The sequence below is a fragment of the Piliocolobus tephrosceles genome, chromosome 7, assembly GCF_002776525.5.
Source record: "Piliocolobus tephrosceles isolate RC106 chromosome 7, ASM277652v3, whole genome shotgun sequence".
In the NCBI taxonomy this organism is placed as follows: Eukaryota; Metazoa; Chordata; class Mammalia; order Primates; family Cercopithecidae; genus Piliocolobus; species Piliocolobus tephrosceles.
In genome coordinates, this window is record NC_045440.1 from 75,855,119 (window position 1) to 75,872,493 (window position 17,375).

A 17,375-nucleotide genomic window follows, 5' to 3' on the forward strand; every position below is an offset into this window, starting at 1 on the left:
CATACACAAAAATTAATTTGATTTACAGAACTGTAAGCAAAAATTAAACATCAAGTTTCTGTAAGAAAACCTAAGAAAATATCTTCATAACTTTGGGAGAGACAAACACTCCTTAAACAGGACACAATAAACATTTACTCAAAAAATAGAATTATTTATTAATATAAATGAATTTTATTAAAATTAAGACCTTTGCCTATCAAAAGATGGCATCAAGAGAATAAAAAGGTAAAGCATAAGCCAGGAGAAATAACTTATAGTGCACTTCCAAAAAAGTATTTATACCAGAATTGTTGAATAAATCAAAAAGAAAAAGATATTCGAATTCTAAAAAATCTGACAAAAAATTTAAATTTTTATCTTCCAAGATTATATTGGTTTTTACTCAAAATTGCTTGGTTATTATTTATAGTATCTTATTCTATTTATATTTTTATAGGCTTCTTTTTTTTGAATAAATGAAAGGTAGTTATTTTATAGTCTGCATTTGCTAATTCTAATATCTGCATTAGTTTTAGTTGTGATTTTTTTTACATAAAGCCCTCCCTTGCTTACACACAAACAACACACACACACCAGGAACTTTACCTGTAGATTATTTGAGGCCTGGGCTGAAGCTGAGTTTCTCTAAGACGGCTTTGCTTCAGTTACCACTTTAAATTAAGTTCCTGGATTCAGATTTTTCAGACTGCCAAGATAGAGTGGATTCAGACTGAAACGTTGGTCATGTAAGGGCTAGCTTGTGGTTATAAAGTCTCAAGGACGATTTTATTATCTTACCACTTACTGCCAAGATCAAGTCAGCTAAGATTTCCTGCTGTTCATTTCTGTGTGCTGGGTTTATTTCTCATCTGCTGTTATACTGCTGGGGTCCAGATTTACCTGAAGTCTCCTATGAGAATATCCAGTTGCTTCCCCTTTTATTAAATTGTTCTGCAGATTCCTTCATTTTTTATCAGTCTAGTGATGCGCTAAAGCAAGTAAGTATTTTATACAGAATTTTAATGATTTTAAGTATGAGGGTTTCTGAAGATACTTATTTTATTACTTGGCTAGAAGCAAGGCTGCATCTTTGCACTAACTTTAAATCTAAATAGGGTTTGGATGAATAGTTGTGTAATATGAGGAAGGGATATTCAGCTAGATCTTCATCTAGTAAGTAAGCCAGAATTTGAACCCATGTAAATAAATTCTAGAATATGTTCTTAACCAATACTAAATTTCTTCACCTGATGACTAGTGAACTAATGAAATTTGATAAATGTTGAATAATGACTTTGCCCTTAGTTAAATATTGAATAATTAGTTGAAAATACTGCATAGAGATAGTAAAACTCAAGTGATGTAGTTGGAGTAAAGAAAATTAAGGAATCTTGTCTTAGGTGAATTCTCCATATGTTGCTATGTTTACTCATAATTACATGAGGAGAAATGATCTGGTTTTGGATCTAACATTTGACACTAAATCATCAAACACTTTTGCATTAATGTTTTTGATTCTTCCTTGAAGGTAGGAATTTTGCTATAAATAATTTAATTTTTGATGTACTCTTAAAAATTTTTAAGTAAGATTTTTTTTACAGTTTTTTAATTCTTCCAAATCAGAATAAAGCTTTCATTTTTGCTATTTTAATTTTGTAAAAAAATGTATTAAACCACTAGAGTTTTCCCACCTTCTCCACTGAAAGATTGGTAGGTTATTTTCCTACTTAAATTATTCTCTTTTGGAGATTTTATCAAATTTATAACAGTCTTGTCAAACAGAGATTCCCTTCCTCAAGTTTAAAAGAGTCTTTGTTTCAGTAATTCCAGTTTTCATTGATAGATGGTTGATAAAGACTCCAATATATATTTTAAATGTAACAGTGAAAGTCCATTTGCTTTTATGTACACCTAAAATACCTCTGGCACCTACCATATGTAACACACACACACACACACACACACAAAACTTGCTTTTAGTTGTCTTAGATAACTTTTTTGATTCTAGAATTTTGTGCAAATAGGAATAGTTTTCTAATTCACAATTTTAGATGCTGAAGTTAACTAAATTCCAATACGAATTTAAAAATAGAAGTAATATGTGATTTAAGTACAATGCAGTAAAATGTAAATGGGTATAGGTTTTTGAATAAATGCTATTTTTTTACTCCAGAAGATGAATTGGATGTTCAGAGTTGAGCGAAGGGCAGACTGAGAGTTGGGGAACATTAAATAGAAGTCAAAGAACACTCAAGGTAACATTTTTATAACAGCAAACACAAGCTAATGTTAACTTTTGCTTTGTCAAGTAGGTTCACTCTTTCTTTAGAATACTTGTGTTGTTGTTTTGTCACAAGATGGAGTTTGTCTACTGGTTATCTAAGGTTCACAAGTAGTTACAGAAAGTGGCCTAATTTGAGATTTGCCTTGCAAGCACTGGATTTTGTATTGATGAATCATTCAGCAGAAACTTGGATAGAAGAAGTGATTTGAGAAACAATGTAAGGAGAGAACACAAAATACCTTTATTGCTATCATTTTGTGTTATAAAACATTAATTTATTTTTTAAAAGTGAATTAAATCTTCAGTACACTTCCACTTAAGGCTTTCACATGAACAAAAAGGAAAAATAATAATTTCAAAGAAATTTTCATGGAATCCTGAGAGAACTTTAGAAAAAATAAATATTTCTGGTAAAAAAACCATATGTTACCAAGACATTGTTATTGCTATGGGAAGAAGAGCCTATGAAACTAGAACAGTAATACACACTTGATTCAATATGAGCAATAAGTAGGAAAGGCTGTCTTTTCTGTTCTAATTTGTAGTGTTTTGTCTTTTTCACCATATTTGCTATATGGGAAACAATAGGGCGCTTTTGGGCATGGACTATGAATGGACAAATTCCACACGGATATTTTGCCTAAAATGTAAGTATGTTCATTAGTAAGACCATGTTAGCCCCTGGAAGGGATCCTCTTGAGTCAAGCTCAGCTCAGTTTAGAAACCGGCCATGCCTACAATTAGTTTCAGTCCTTATTTTTTAATGTGATTATTCTTGCATCGCAGCCAAAGGAACCCAGAATTAGTTGACAGGCTTTTTACTTAAAATGGTTGTCTTTAAAGCAATTTCCCCAGTTAATTTGTTTTGCTGCCATCAGTTAAACTGAGGTTAAAAGAAGAAATATCTCCAATAAACTACTGCCAATCAAGCACAATTATCCACTGCTATGGCAGCAATTCTAGACCATAAAAGAACTTCCAATGCTTCTTGAAATCAAAATTTGAGAGGATGAAATTATTTTCCATTCAGTCATTATTATCTTCTTTGGATAAAAAATTTCAATTTCACCAGATTCCTCAGATCTGTTTCTTTTTAGTATTTTGTTCAAAAGTTGACCCCCAACACCACCCGGATGGTTTCATTTCCCAGAACAAATAAGCATTCCCATTAACCATGGCCGGCAGTTGGGCTGGTTCTTGGGCAGAGGTCTCAGTGCCTGCTTGTACACAATAATTTTTCAAAAGGTAGGAAACCAATTTCTGGCTTAGAGAGAACTTAGGGAAAAGAAAACAAGCAAACAAACAAAAAAACTAAATAAAGCTTACCTTCTCTTTGACCTATTTATAACGTATCTGTGCATTCAGCATATAAGTCCATTAATACTTTGAGCCCTTAATAAACAAACGAAGCCCACCCAGCTTCACTGCACATATGCTTATGGGCTCACCTGATTTTAATGTAACTAGCCCCCTTTCTGTACTCTCTCCACCACATTGAATGGAAAACTGGATGACTTTTTCACTCTAAAGTTCCACTAGCTCTTTGTGTCTTTTAAGGAGCCACTTACTTTATTGAAACAGTGATTGGAAAAGTCTTTCAGCGCCTAAAAGATTTGCTCTGTTTCAGAGTTTAAACAAGAGGTGGAGGCTTTGCTAAGGCACTGAGGGGAGTATGGCTGTAATAAACCCATTCTCTCATTCTCATTTGGGGTTGGCCTCAGTGTTAGCGCAGTCTTTCTAAGGAGCATATGAGTTTTTCACACACTACAGATAACACCCTTGTCTTCATATTCTGTCTTTTTGCACACATGAGTACATCAGGGACATTTTTATGGAGCCTTCTGCAGTCTCAGCTCATACCAATACAAAAAAAAAAAAAAAAAAATACCTTCTTTGGGTGTTGTGGAAGAATAAGAGAGTCAGCGATGTTTTTCCAGTGGAGTCTGCCACTCTGACCTTCTTCATAACAGGTGGGAAAAGTTTTCTTTTATACTTTGCCCTTCTTCCGTAGAGGTTCAACACCACTGGCAGGACAAGGTGATGAAAGAATGAACTGAAGGTTTCTGGAAAATGAGTTTGTGTGAGTGAAGACAAAGGAATATGAGCCATTGTGATGTCCTGGCAATCTTTCATGCTTGGGTCTTTTGCTGTTCTATGTTCCCAATATTTTGGCGTGGATTCATTCAGGAATGTCTAATTGGCAGGACATGTTGTATACACGGATTGTTTTGGTTTATTTTTGGCTACAGTATTTATGATACTTACTTCTCCTCCTATTTGTAAGAATTCAGCTTGAAGAAAAACAGTCAATGAGGCTTGTCTGAGGAGCTGGCCACAGAGGATGCCATATTCTAGACCAGTTTCTGCCACATGGTGGGCTGCAAAATAGGCCTGTGGATTGGACAGCGTCTTTTGTTTTGCTCTATAATACCAACTACTCTTTCAATCTTTAAGTCCCATAATTCTCAGATAGTGTCACTTAAGACTTAGGCTAACACTAAAGGTCTGGGGCCTTCTACTTAAGCAAGAAGACAACAAGAGAACTTAGATCAGTGCTAGGTGATCTTCCATAGCACTACATGATAGAGTTTGGATCTGTGTCCGCACCAAATCTCCATCAAATTGTAATCCCCAGTGTTGGAGGTGGGGCCTGGCAAGAGGTGATTAACTTATGGGAGCAGATTTCTCATGAATACTTTAGGATTCTCCCTCTTGGTACTGTCCCTGTGATAGTGAGTTCTCATGAGATCTGTTCGTTTAAAAGTGTGTGGCACCTTCCCCTTCTCTCTCTCCTGCTTCTGTTCCTGCCAGCTAAGAAGCCTGACCCCCCTTCACCTTCTGCCGTGATTGTAAATTTCCTTAGGCCTCCCTGGAAGCCAAGCAGATGCCAGCACCATGCTTCCTGCACAGCCTGCAGAACTATGAGCCAATTAAACCTCTTTTCTTTATAAATTACCCTGTTTCAGGTAATTCTTTATAGCAATGTGAGAATGGACTAATGCACAACTGGTGTCAAATATTCCTCTAATTTGGTCTTGAGGTCTCTCCCTCTGGAGAGTGACTATAATTCTAGCCCTGACCCGATGGCTCCAGGGGAGGTGGTCGTGGATGTTTACAGAATGCCTTTCATGGAATGCTTCTTTATCCTGGTGGATGGCCTAATACCTAAGTGTCTAACATCTGATCAGGTGTTTCTCTTACAGGAAACTTTTTTATACCAGCAGGTGCCCTCGAAGCTCTTGGCTGGCCTGTGTTCGGTTTATTCCAACAAAGATAGCCACTCTCTAGGAGGGCCCTGAACAGGAGGAGAGTTGTGCTCGGGTGTGCCCATCAGGTGAGATGCAAAGAAGACCACACAACAAAACACATGAAATAGCACAAGTGGTGTATTACTTAACAGATTCAGAGAGAAGATGGCAGCACACTTTACAGGGCCTATGTGAAGGGGCAAACGGGGACACTAGGCTCAACCAGCAGGTGAGAAGCAAATGAGAGAGACAGAAGGACTGTGGTGCAAAGTCTTCACTGGGGTCCAGGGCATTACCCAAGCAGATTACCTGCAGGGAGTTCTAATTAGTTGACTTACAGCAAGCAGGCACAAGTTTTGTGGATCACTGTGACCTGTCTGAATAGTCCATGCAAGGTGTGGGGATCAGTGGGGTGAGTCAAGAGAATTGTATCCATCTCTCCTTAGGGAGGTGGTTTTACTAGGAGGTGGTTGTCTAAGGCAGATATCTGGATTGATCCTATTGAAAATTGGGAGGAGTTGAAGAACTGGAAACTGTGTTCAAAAGTGACTAAGCTCTACTTTTGTTATGAGAAAGTACAACTCTTATTCAAAATTACAAGAATTCATTGCAACCAGTCACTCTAGGACCTTGGTATTCTAGCCCTCCAGTACTTGAGTTTGCCTTTTCTGTTGGCTTTTCCTTTTTGTCCTTAAGTCTCCATTCACCAGGCTCCTAATTGGTTCTTCTAGTCCTTCCACTGAATGAAGTTCCACCTCTGAACTCCAGTCATCTTGTGACTTTGTATACGTTATCATGGAAAATCTCCTGTGAAACTACACATGTACAGTTCAACTTGAAATTTTAAGGTTGATTGACTGCATTTTTTTGGCTCAAGCCACCACAGCTGAATAAATGAAATTCTAGGTACCAGAATGTGAAATGCCTAACAGTTCCTGTGTACGCATGTGTTTTTCTCTTTTAATTGATATCCTGACTTTAGACCAACTTCAGACTTGCATCTATTGGACAAATAATGCTGATGCTCTCATTTTCTTTATCCTCAGTCCTGGAGAGGGGTGAGGAAGGGAGGAGAGTAGGTAGGAGAGAGGCTTTTGTGAACTTTTAGGTTACCCCCTCCTAAACCCTTCTGCTCCATCCCAGTACTGTCCAAGCAAGCTTCATACTGGCTTTCTAAAACCTCCAGAACATAGAAGAGGCAGAATAGCATAATGGTATTCACTCTGGAGCCAAAGGTCTTGATTGACTCTGACTCTGAGACTTCGAAAATTATTTATTCTCATTCTGTGCAAAAAGGTTCTTTGTAAAAATCCTGCTGATAAAACTGTTGGAAGCCTGGAAGAACAGTCTTCTCTTTCATCTTGAACAACCCACTAAAACACATTTTTAATCTTTTCATTGTAAATATTTCATTTCTGTTTAGTGAGCTCAGATTTTCCATATTCTGATCAAAATTATGAAATTCTTCAATGGTAGGCAACTCTACACTCCTATATCATATATTTAGATATTTTTAAAATTATTATGTATTCCTATAATAATAATGGTATTTATTATTCTAACTTTTTATTCTGCTTTTTACAATACCTGACAGGTAGGTATTCAATGACTACCAATTAACTGATTATATATAAGCATAAATTAATTAACTAGTTAATCCACTCTGGATTCACTAATTCTGTAGTCAATGTGAAATCTCAATCTAATGATCATCAAATTATATCTCAACCTATCTCAGTCTAAAGATATTGATCATAGTTTCTGTCCCTAAAACTTCCAAATCTGACTGGAAGCATTGGTGACTCCTAATGAGCCTCTTTTTAAATTATAGAAGTAAGAAACTGCACAGGTTTCAGGACAAATTATCCACCAACCACAAAGAATGGAAATAAAGAGAAAATCAGATTTGAGTTGTAATGCTTCTGACTGAAAAATCAGTAACAGAGGAAAGCTTAGTGTTTCATAGAAGCACAGATGTGCATTAAATTTTGTATAGCCATGCTATCAGAGAAACAGAGGTAGGTCATGAAATGAACTGCAAATGATAAGAGTTTCACCAGTCAAAGGAAAGCGCATTCCAGGCAAAAGAAATAGCAAGTATAAATAACGAATTTGTAAAATTTACAGAATTAATCTCCTAACCAGTGATACAATTCTTCTTAGACTTTGTAAACTTTTGTAGAATGCTTTGTTAAAATTTCTTAAAGTTATATTTCATTCACTAGCATTAAAAAAGTACTTTTATTAATTAATTAATCTATGTCACTTCTTCAATAATAAGAGTAGATATTTTCTCCTAGAAATGTTGCCAGTATCCTGCTGAGTTTAGCCACCTGTCACCCACTTTCTCCCCGTGTTCAATCACACATGCCTGTGAAATGTCTAACTGTGATTTTGCCCTAATGAGAGGAAATCCATAGAAAGTTTACTCAAACGAACTTTAAACAACTATGGGAGATAATTAGGTACAGGTCTATTTTCACAGGCTTTGTGAATCATATTGGAAATGAGAAGGAGTGAAAGGGCCAAGAATCAATTTTGGAACTTCTTGGTATTTGAGGTCTAGGATTGGGGAGCGATTGGGAGTCAGGACCAGAGTGTATACTGGACTTGGGAACTCTGGGGTGTCAGAGGTCAGGTGGCATTTCATTTGCATCCAGCATCCATGTTCCCTGGGGTAAAAATGTCAGGTGAGTTGGGGTTCACTGTCAGACTCTCAGAGCACCAAAAGTAAGACTTTTGAACACTTTAAATTCCACTAGAGAGTAAATATATATATGTATTTTATATATGTTTATAGATAATATATGATATATAATAACTAAATGATGTATTACATAATATATTTACTTTCTATATTACCTATAATATACAAACACATATATTACATATAATATATAAAAACTACAAACATATATTGCATTATATATTGTGTGTGTATATATATGTATTAATAAATACAACTTGAATACAACTTTAAATACAACTGAAATACTGAAATACTTATTTGTGATTGTGGTCCACAGTTTTACCATTAATGGAAAGGAAAAGTTTGAGTATAAGACACTTATGTTTTCTCCATTCCAGTCTTATCTTTGAAAATCTCCATATTATTGAAGACACAAAATTATTATCTGAACAGAGACTACAGCAGGGTAGTGATCATGTGTGTGTGATGGCGACCATCCTCACCCCTTCTCCTGCTTTATTGTTCTGCCACATGACAAATGATATTATCCTGTTTGATTCTAGTTTCCCTCCCTTTCTAGAATAAAGTTCCATGAATTTTTTTAAAATTTTCTTTCTTTTTTTTTTTTTTTTTTTTGTTCACTGCTGCATTCCCACTTCCTAGAATAGTGCCTGGCATATGTTAAGTCCCTGATAAGGTTTATGGAATTAATAATGAATATATATTCATAGTATGTGTGGCTGGGCATGGTGGCTAGTGCCTGTAATCTCAGCACTTTAGGAGGCTGAGGTGGCAGATCACGAGGTCAAGAGATCGAGACCATCCTGGCCAAAATGGTGAAACCCTGTCTCTACTAAAAATACAAAAATTAGCTGGGTGGTGTGTGCCTGTTGTCCCAACTACTTGGGATGCTGAGGCAAGAGAATCTCTTGAACCTGGGAGGCAGAAGTTGCAGTGAGCCGAGATTGTGCAACTGCACTCAAGCCTGGCGACAGAGCGAGACTCTCTCTCAAAATAAATAAGTAAATAAATTAATAAATAGTGTGTGTGTGTGTGTGTGTGCGTGTGTGTGTGTGTGTGTGAGAGAGAGAGTGTGTGTATGTATATGTGTTAAAAAGTTAATGGAAGCTCATTACAAAAATCACCAAGGTTATATATGTCCTTGTCTCCAGGTTCTACCCCTCCCTTTCACAGCACTGAGCCCTCAAAAAAGGCTGACAGAGGAACAAATTGCTTGTAATTATTTGAAATATAAGAGAACCTGCAACAAGATGATAGACAAACTCAGATACATAGTTTATGATATACATTACAGTTCCATTTTGTTTCTTATTAAAGTTGATGGACTAAGAGTGAAAGACTATCAGAGCCTAAAAGAAAAAAGAGGAGGAAGGAAGAGGAGGAGGAGAAGAAAAGGAAGAGGATAAGAGAGGAGAGGAGAGGAGAGGAGAGGAGAGGAGAGGAGAGGGGAGTAGCAAGAACTTTCACACAGACTAGAAAGGCAGCTGATGGGCCGACAGTCAGTTTGGTAGGTTATTGCAATTTGTGCAAATACTTAGATTACTTGATGACATTGGTAATAAACAAGACAGCTTTACGTTCAGGATCAAATAGCTGTTGGATCTTACCAAGAAAACTGGAGATACAGGTGCAGGTACTTCTCCATGCCCCAGTTTACCTTGGGTGTCCTTACTCATGCAACACCAGCCAATAGCCTCATTAGGCTGTGTACACTTCAAGGATGATTTCTTTTGTATGTATTCCCTATATGCAACATTCCTCAAACACATGTCTGTATTTTCTCACCATGCTGTATTTTGTTTTCTTCCTGGGGGAATTCCCTCCCTTTGTGCTCAGCTTGTGCTCTTCTGAGTTCCCAGAACCAGCTTCCCTTCTCCTTTGTTCGAGTTAATAACTGCCTGACTTCCCATGAGCTAACTTTCTATTTCTACCTCTTGCACAAAGCCTTGCTTTTGCCCACCAGTTTGCAGAGCCTTCAGCCTTCCTCTTGGTCTCCTGTGGCACCACAGTGTGTTCCTCTCAGTTCATCATTTACCGGTAGTCTGCTCTACAACATCCTGGTCAGGATTTATGGGTCTCCTCAGCTAGATTGCAAGTTTCTGAACAGCAGGGATAAATGAAGTTCCCTATCTTTTATAAAAATGATTCCTATAACACATAAAATAATTTGTTGTATCCTCAACATATATTTGATGAATAAATGAGTGAGTGAGGGAAGATCAGTTCTGAGCACCATCCGAGAGAAAATCTACCACTTCAAGACAAGATTATGCTTTGCTTTCTGGTATTAACGCTTCAAATGGTGATGTCAAAGGTTGGGGTGTGCTACGGTTTAAACGTATTCCCTCCAAAGTTTATGTTGAAAGCTAATACCCATTGTGGTGGTAATAAGAGGTGGGGCGTTTGGGGGAATTGATACGTTGTGATGGTTCCACTTTCATGAATAGATTAATGCCTTACAAAAGCGCTGAAGGCATCCAGCTTTGGCTCTTTTTGCCCGTCTCCTCTTCATCAGATGAGGACATAGCATTAGTCCCCTTTTCTTTGTCCTTTCATTCTTTGGCAATGTGAGGATGTGGCAAGATGTCCCCCACCAGATGCAAAACCCGCCAGTGTCTTGATCTTGGACTTCCCAGCCTTCAGAACTGTAAGATAATAAATTTCTATTATTTGTAAATTACCCAGTCTCAGATATTTGTTATAGCAGCACAAATGAACTAAAACAGGGTGGGTGTATATGCTGGAGTTGGGGGAGGAGGTGTGATAGCACCCTCTTCCCTGGTGAGAGCACCAGAAGGAACAAGGAATGGAGTTACTGTAGTCTTGTAAGGCCTGGTGCAGCAGCAGCAGAGGAGTAGACTATGGTCCTAACTGTCTTGACAAAAGTAGTCACTACAACACCTCTTCCGCAGAGGGAATGCAAGAGCAACCTCAAAAGAGAAATAGATACAGGGGAGAAGAAACTAGAGAATTTAGGAACAAGTGTGTGGGAGCTTGAGCCAAATACCCGCACTAGAGTCTGGATGTTTAACTCCTCCAATTCCAGTAGGTATTGGGGAAAGTAAAGTTATTTACAAGTGGCTGGTCTTTAGTAACCAAAGCGGTTTACTATCTGATAATTAATAGTTAATATTTATTGAGCACTTACTGTGTGCTTGGTTCAGCTTAAGGCTCTTAAATGTATTATATATATACAGGTAACGTTATATAATTTTGCTCATTTTCAAGATAAGAAAACTGAGGTACAGAGATATTAAGTTACTTACTTAAGGTTAAATAACTGGTAACTAGCAGAGGCAGCATGTGAACCCAAGTCAGAACAGAAAATCTGTTACTCTGAATGTAGATTTAAAATGTGCTAGAAAGCTAACTCTGGAAAACACAGTGACAAATAAATGGCAATTAGATGGTAATCTACTTCTCCTCTCAGTTTTTCAGTCCTGCTCTACCAGATTTCATGATTAATGCCAAACTATAAACTTTAGGGATAGGCAAAACTATTGGCACTTAGAATTCTGCAAAGAGCCCGACTTTTCTTTTTTTATATATATTTTGGGTTTGGCAAAACCTCCTAATTCATTTTGCCAAGCCATTTGCTCCTTAATGTTTAAATCCCAGTGTATTTCAACGGAAATATAATATGTATGCTCTGATTCATTTACACTTAAGTCATCAAAACTTCATTTGGTAAGAGTTACCTTACAGCCAAAGCCCTTTTCTCTGAGGAAGACATGTTTCCCTGACATCCAACAAGCAACCAACGGACCAGGCTCAAGATCTCTTCTAACATTTAACAAAGAAAGCTAAAGTGAATTCTAAAACTGGAAAGCAAATCAACTACTGGGTTAATTTGCAGTGGCCACATCACTGGGAAAACTGCAAATGGACCATGGCCTTGTTTGAACCTGTGACCTATGGTGTATTCTATTGATGCTTAAGTAAGAATAGAAACAGTGTTAAAAAGAAGCATAGTCTGGGCACGGTGGCTTACGCCTGTAATCCCAGCACTTTGGGAGGCCAAGGCAGGTGGATCACCTGAGGTCAGGAATTGGAGACCATCCTGGCCAACATGGTGTAACCCCATCTCTACTAAAAATACAAAAATTACCCAGGCGTGGTGGTGGGTACCTGTAGTTCCAGCTACTTGGGAGGCTGAGGCAGGAGAATCACTTGAATCTGGGAGGCAGAGGTTGCAGTGAGCGGGGATCGTGCCACTGCACTCCACCCTGGGCAACAAGAACAAAACTGTCTCAAAAAAAAAAAAAAAAAAAAAAAAAAAAAGAAGAAAGTATATAAAAAGACGCATTTTCATACAAAAGATTTGTGTTCAAATCTACCTGAAATGTAATCAGTTGTAAGGTAACTTAACTGTCCAAAATCAGACCCTTCCCCAAAACAATCAAATTAATAGTTAAGTAAATGTTTTTAAAAATTGCCTTAAAATGTACAGAGAAAAAAATGTATTCTTTTCACACTTAGAGACTCAAAAACAATGTCAGATTCTAAAATTCAAAGTACTTTGGTTTATCCAAATAGTTGTCTAAGAATGACAACGGACATATTTTTCCTATTTTGTCTCAAATGAATACACAGGTATCTATTTTAATCCTATTAGGATATTAATCTTAAAAAAATCAGTTGACGTGAGCTCACTCCTGTTTATAAGACATCATTATAATCGGAGTAAGAAAACTTAAAGAAGCATTAAAGGACCAGATATTTTCATTTTCATTAGAAAATTCAGACATGGGGAAGTATTTATTTTTTAGAATGTAATTGTACAAAAGGAACACATTTCATTTATTACATATATCTTTCAGTAAAGGTAAAAAAAAAATATGTCTGAGATTAATGACATGCAGGTTCCTAACCTAAGTTTCTGAGAGTTAGAGATGACCTCAGAAGAAGATTTCAGCCCCACGCTCTGCTGTCGCATGGCTCCTTGGGGGTTTCAGTAGATAGTAAAGGTCCACATCTCTCCTCAATTCTGCAAACCTTCCTGGAATGGCTTCATCATCCAACATCACCACCCCTGGGGTTGGCCTGAATTGGCACAGAATCTAGCATTCCCTTTCCAAGGAGCCCAATGCCTGCCAATCCTCAGCCACTGTTCTCATTTTCCTGTCCTCCAGTGCAGGGTTATTGTACAGTCCGGGTGGTGGTGAGGACAGTTAACTTTAACTATCAAGGATTTTTTAAAAAAAATTATTTTTGTCTTTGGCTCAGTTAGAAATTTGAGAAACAAGAATTCAGTTCTGTTATCTGTGCTCTGTTGTCATCCCTTCACTGAGGCTGTGAAAGTGTAGCTGTTGCAATGAGGAGAAGCTGAGGTGTAGCTGGAATGCTAACAGGAGAAGCGTGACTTCTCAGCTTTATCCCATCGCTTTGATTATTGTTGTTATTATTTTGTGTCCCATCAAATGTAAGGTCTATGAAAACAGGGGCTTCACTTGCTTCCATTGTTTCTGAAACTGCCTGACATAAAAAGGACTCAATATAGTTGAAAAAAAGATTAATAAGTAAGTAAATAAATAAATACATACAGAGTTGGTCAATACCTAATCATGCACACTGACTTTTCAGTTTTCTATTTTCTTTAGGTCAAAAATAAGTTACTAATTAAATAATTCATGCCTTAGCTTATCCATGCTGCTATAACAAAATACCATAAACTAGGAGATTTAAATAAATAAATCTATTTCTCACAGTTCTAGAGGGTGGGAAAGCAAAGATTGAGGTACCAGCAGATTCAGTGCCTGGTGAGCACCCACTTCGTGGTTCATAGATGGTACCTTCTCGCTGTGTCCTTACATGGTGGAAGGGGCAAGGAGTCTCTCCCTCAGGCCTCTTTTGAAAGGACACTGACCCCATTCACAAAGACTCTACTCCCATGACGTAATTACCCAAAGGCCCTACCTTCTAATACCATCATTTTGGGATTTAGAATTTCAACATATGAATTTTGTGGGGAACACAAACATTCAAACTATCGCAAATTGCATATTACTTTTTATGTCCTTGGGGGTTGCCTCCTTTACTTCCCCCTCTACATGAATAGACTTTATCTTTTAGATTAATTTTAGGTTTTGATTAGTAAAAAGCACAAAGAGTTACCACGTACCTCCTCATTCCACACAGTTTCGCTTATGCTGGAGTACAGTGGCGCAATCTTGGCTCACTGAAGCCTCCATTTCCCAGGCTCAGGTGATTCTCCCACTTCAGACTCCCAAGCAGCCAGGACTACAGGTGTGTGTCATCATGTCTGCTAATATTTTGTATTTTTGTAGAGATGGGATTTCATCATGCTGCCTAGGCTGATCTCTAGCTCCTGAGCTCAAGCCATCCGCCCTCCTCAGCCTCCCAAATTGCTGGATTACAGCGATGAGCCAATACGCCTGACTAGTTTCCCCTATTACTAACACCTTGCATTACTGTGGTACATTTATTACAGTTGATGAGTCAATATAAATTATTATTATCTAAAGTCCATCATTTACATTGAAGAGTCCTCATTGTGATGTATATTCTATAGGTTTTGACAAACGTAAAATGACATGTATCTACTACTACAAAATCAAACAGAGTAGTTTCACCACCTAAAAAATCCTTTGTGCTCCACCTCGTTATCCCTCCCTCACTCCAACCCCTGACAACCACTCATGTTTTTAGTGTCTTCACCGATTTTCTTTTTACAGAGTGTCGTGTAGTTGAAATCATACAGTATGTTTGCTTCCAAGTTTTAGCAATTATGAATAAAACTGCTATAAACATTCATGTGCAGGTTTTTATGTGAACATATGTTTTCAACTCGAATACCTAGCAGTGCAGTGACTAGGTCATATGGCAAGAGTATATTTCATTTTGTGAATAACTGCCAAAATGCCTTCCCAAGTGCCTTCTTTACTGTATAATGGTTACTTATTATTTAAATGCCTTTTAATTCACTTGTAGGATAGTAATTAGAAAATGTTAACTTTCGTGTCTCACTGTTTTTTTCTTTGTGAATTGCATAATTATGTGTGTGTGTCATAGTATGTCTCACAATGGGAATGATGCACTCACAGCCCCCATGCCCTCCATCTTCCCTCTCCTCTTTCCTCTTTCCCTGCACCTCAGCTGGAAAATCAACGAGCATTTTAAATTTATTGCTAATAATTAGGGAGAAGCATTAGAAAAGTATAAGTGGAACTGTTTCATAGTTGATTACTTGTCTATTTAATAGCTGTTTGGTTTAATTTATGGTTGCAGAACATATTATAATTATTAAACTATTAACATTTCGTTGAGCCTGAAAAAGCAGTTGTGCTTATTCAACATTTATTCAGTAGCTACTTATTGATTTCCTACAATGTGTCACACATTACATATTTGTTCATCCTCTGATTAATGAGATTAAATGTTAGATTTTTGTAGGACCCTTTGTTATGCCCCCTGCAAAGCAAAACTACTCGTTATCATAAATAGGGATACAGGCTATTTTACTAGGTCAGAATGTAGTGTTTTATATGTGCTTCTAAGCATAGATAACATTCTAGTCTTTAATTAGCATAGGAACATTTCTTTTGTGGGTTACATTCATTTTGCATACGGAGTATCACATAGCCTTTTTCAGCGGCATTCAATTAATTATGTGCTGTGCAAAACCAAGGATTTTCTTTGGCAAACTTCCTCCACTCTTGCTCTGTTGTTTTTCTTCCTCTGGTCCCTCCTCTGTGACTTGTGTTGGCCTCTTTTCTCTGCCTGCGTTTTAAATATTGCGTTTCCCATATTTCCTGTCTTAGTATTTATATTCTCTCTCAAGATGATCTTACCCATTCCTCCAAATGTTGCTACACATTATAGAATCACTAAGTTTTCTTTTTAGCCCGTAGTTTCTCCCTCTTTCTCATCCTCTATACTGCAATTACAACTGCTTCTGAACGTGTCTCTGGAGTTCTTGCAAATGGCACATATTTAATTGGTCTAAAGCTTAACTCATCACCTTCCTCTAAATATATTAGAAAATATTCACTAGTATGGATGTGCCTATTTTAACTTATTGACGGGCATTTCAGTTGTTTCCCATTTTTGTTACTAAAAAAATTCTTAAATGAATGTTGAAATGTACAACGTGCATTTATTTACAGGTTCGATTTATAGAAGTAACATTATTAAGTCGAAGGTATTTACATTTAAAAGTTTAATGGGAAAAAGCATAAAAAAACCCATGTGGGATCCTCCAGGGTGATGAGAAAGTAACATGCCACCCCACTCCAACTAAAAGAAAAAAAGAGAAAAATTAATAAGTATCACTTAATTCATGTCCAACCTACCTCCATACTCTGGACAAAATATTATTTTTATGGTTTTATGGTATATTTGACTAGAGAAAAATAATATTCCTTTATAGATTTACCTTCTATTTTTCACCTTGTGGGTAGTTTTTTACATTTATTTAAAATAACTTTAAATGTTTACCCTTTTTCCTATTTGGTTGTTAGTTGTTGCTTTCACATTTGCATAACCTTTTTGATCATTACATATATTAACTCTTTGAAACCTTTAAGAATATCTTTTTCACAGTATTTCATTTATATTTTGCAATTCGCTTTGGCTTTTTTCATATAGCGTTTGTTAAATTTTTATGAAATAAGATTTATTTTACTCTATTTTAATAGCTTTGGTATCAGTGTTGTACTGGATTTATGAAAGAATGTGAAAGTTTTCCTATTTTTCAATATTCTGACATAGTGTAAATAATATGAGAGTTACCTGTTTTTAAAACCTTGGTAGGAATTATATATCTTGCTCTTATTTTTAGAGGAAGTAGGTTTTTAAATACTTTGTCTATATTTGTTGGTATCTTTACATTTTCTAGCTCTTTCTGCACAGTTTTGGAAAAAACCTTTCACCTTAATTCAGACTTCCAAATATAATTGCATACTTTTTTGAACCAAACAATATCTTATATTTCTTTTCCTTCTTAAGCATTTGCATTTCCTCATGATTATCATTTGGATTCTGTGAATTTGTGATGTCTTTATTTGTTTAAATTAACTATATTTTTAATTTTTTGACATTTTCAAAAGATCTGCTCTTGGAATTACTATATATTCAATGCTATTAAAATTCATTAATTCTTTTTTTTTTTTTTTTTTTTTTTTTTTTTTTT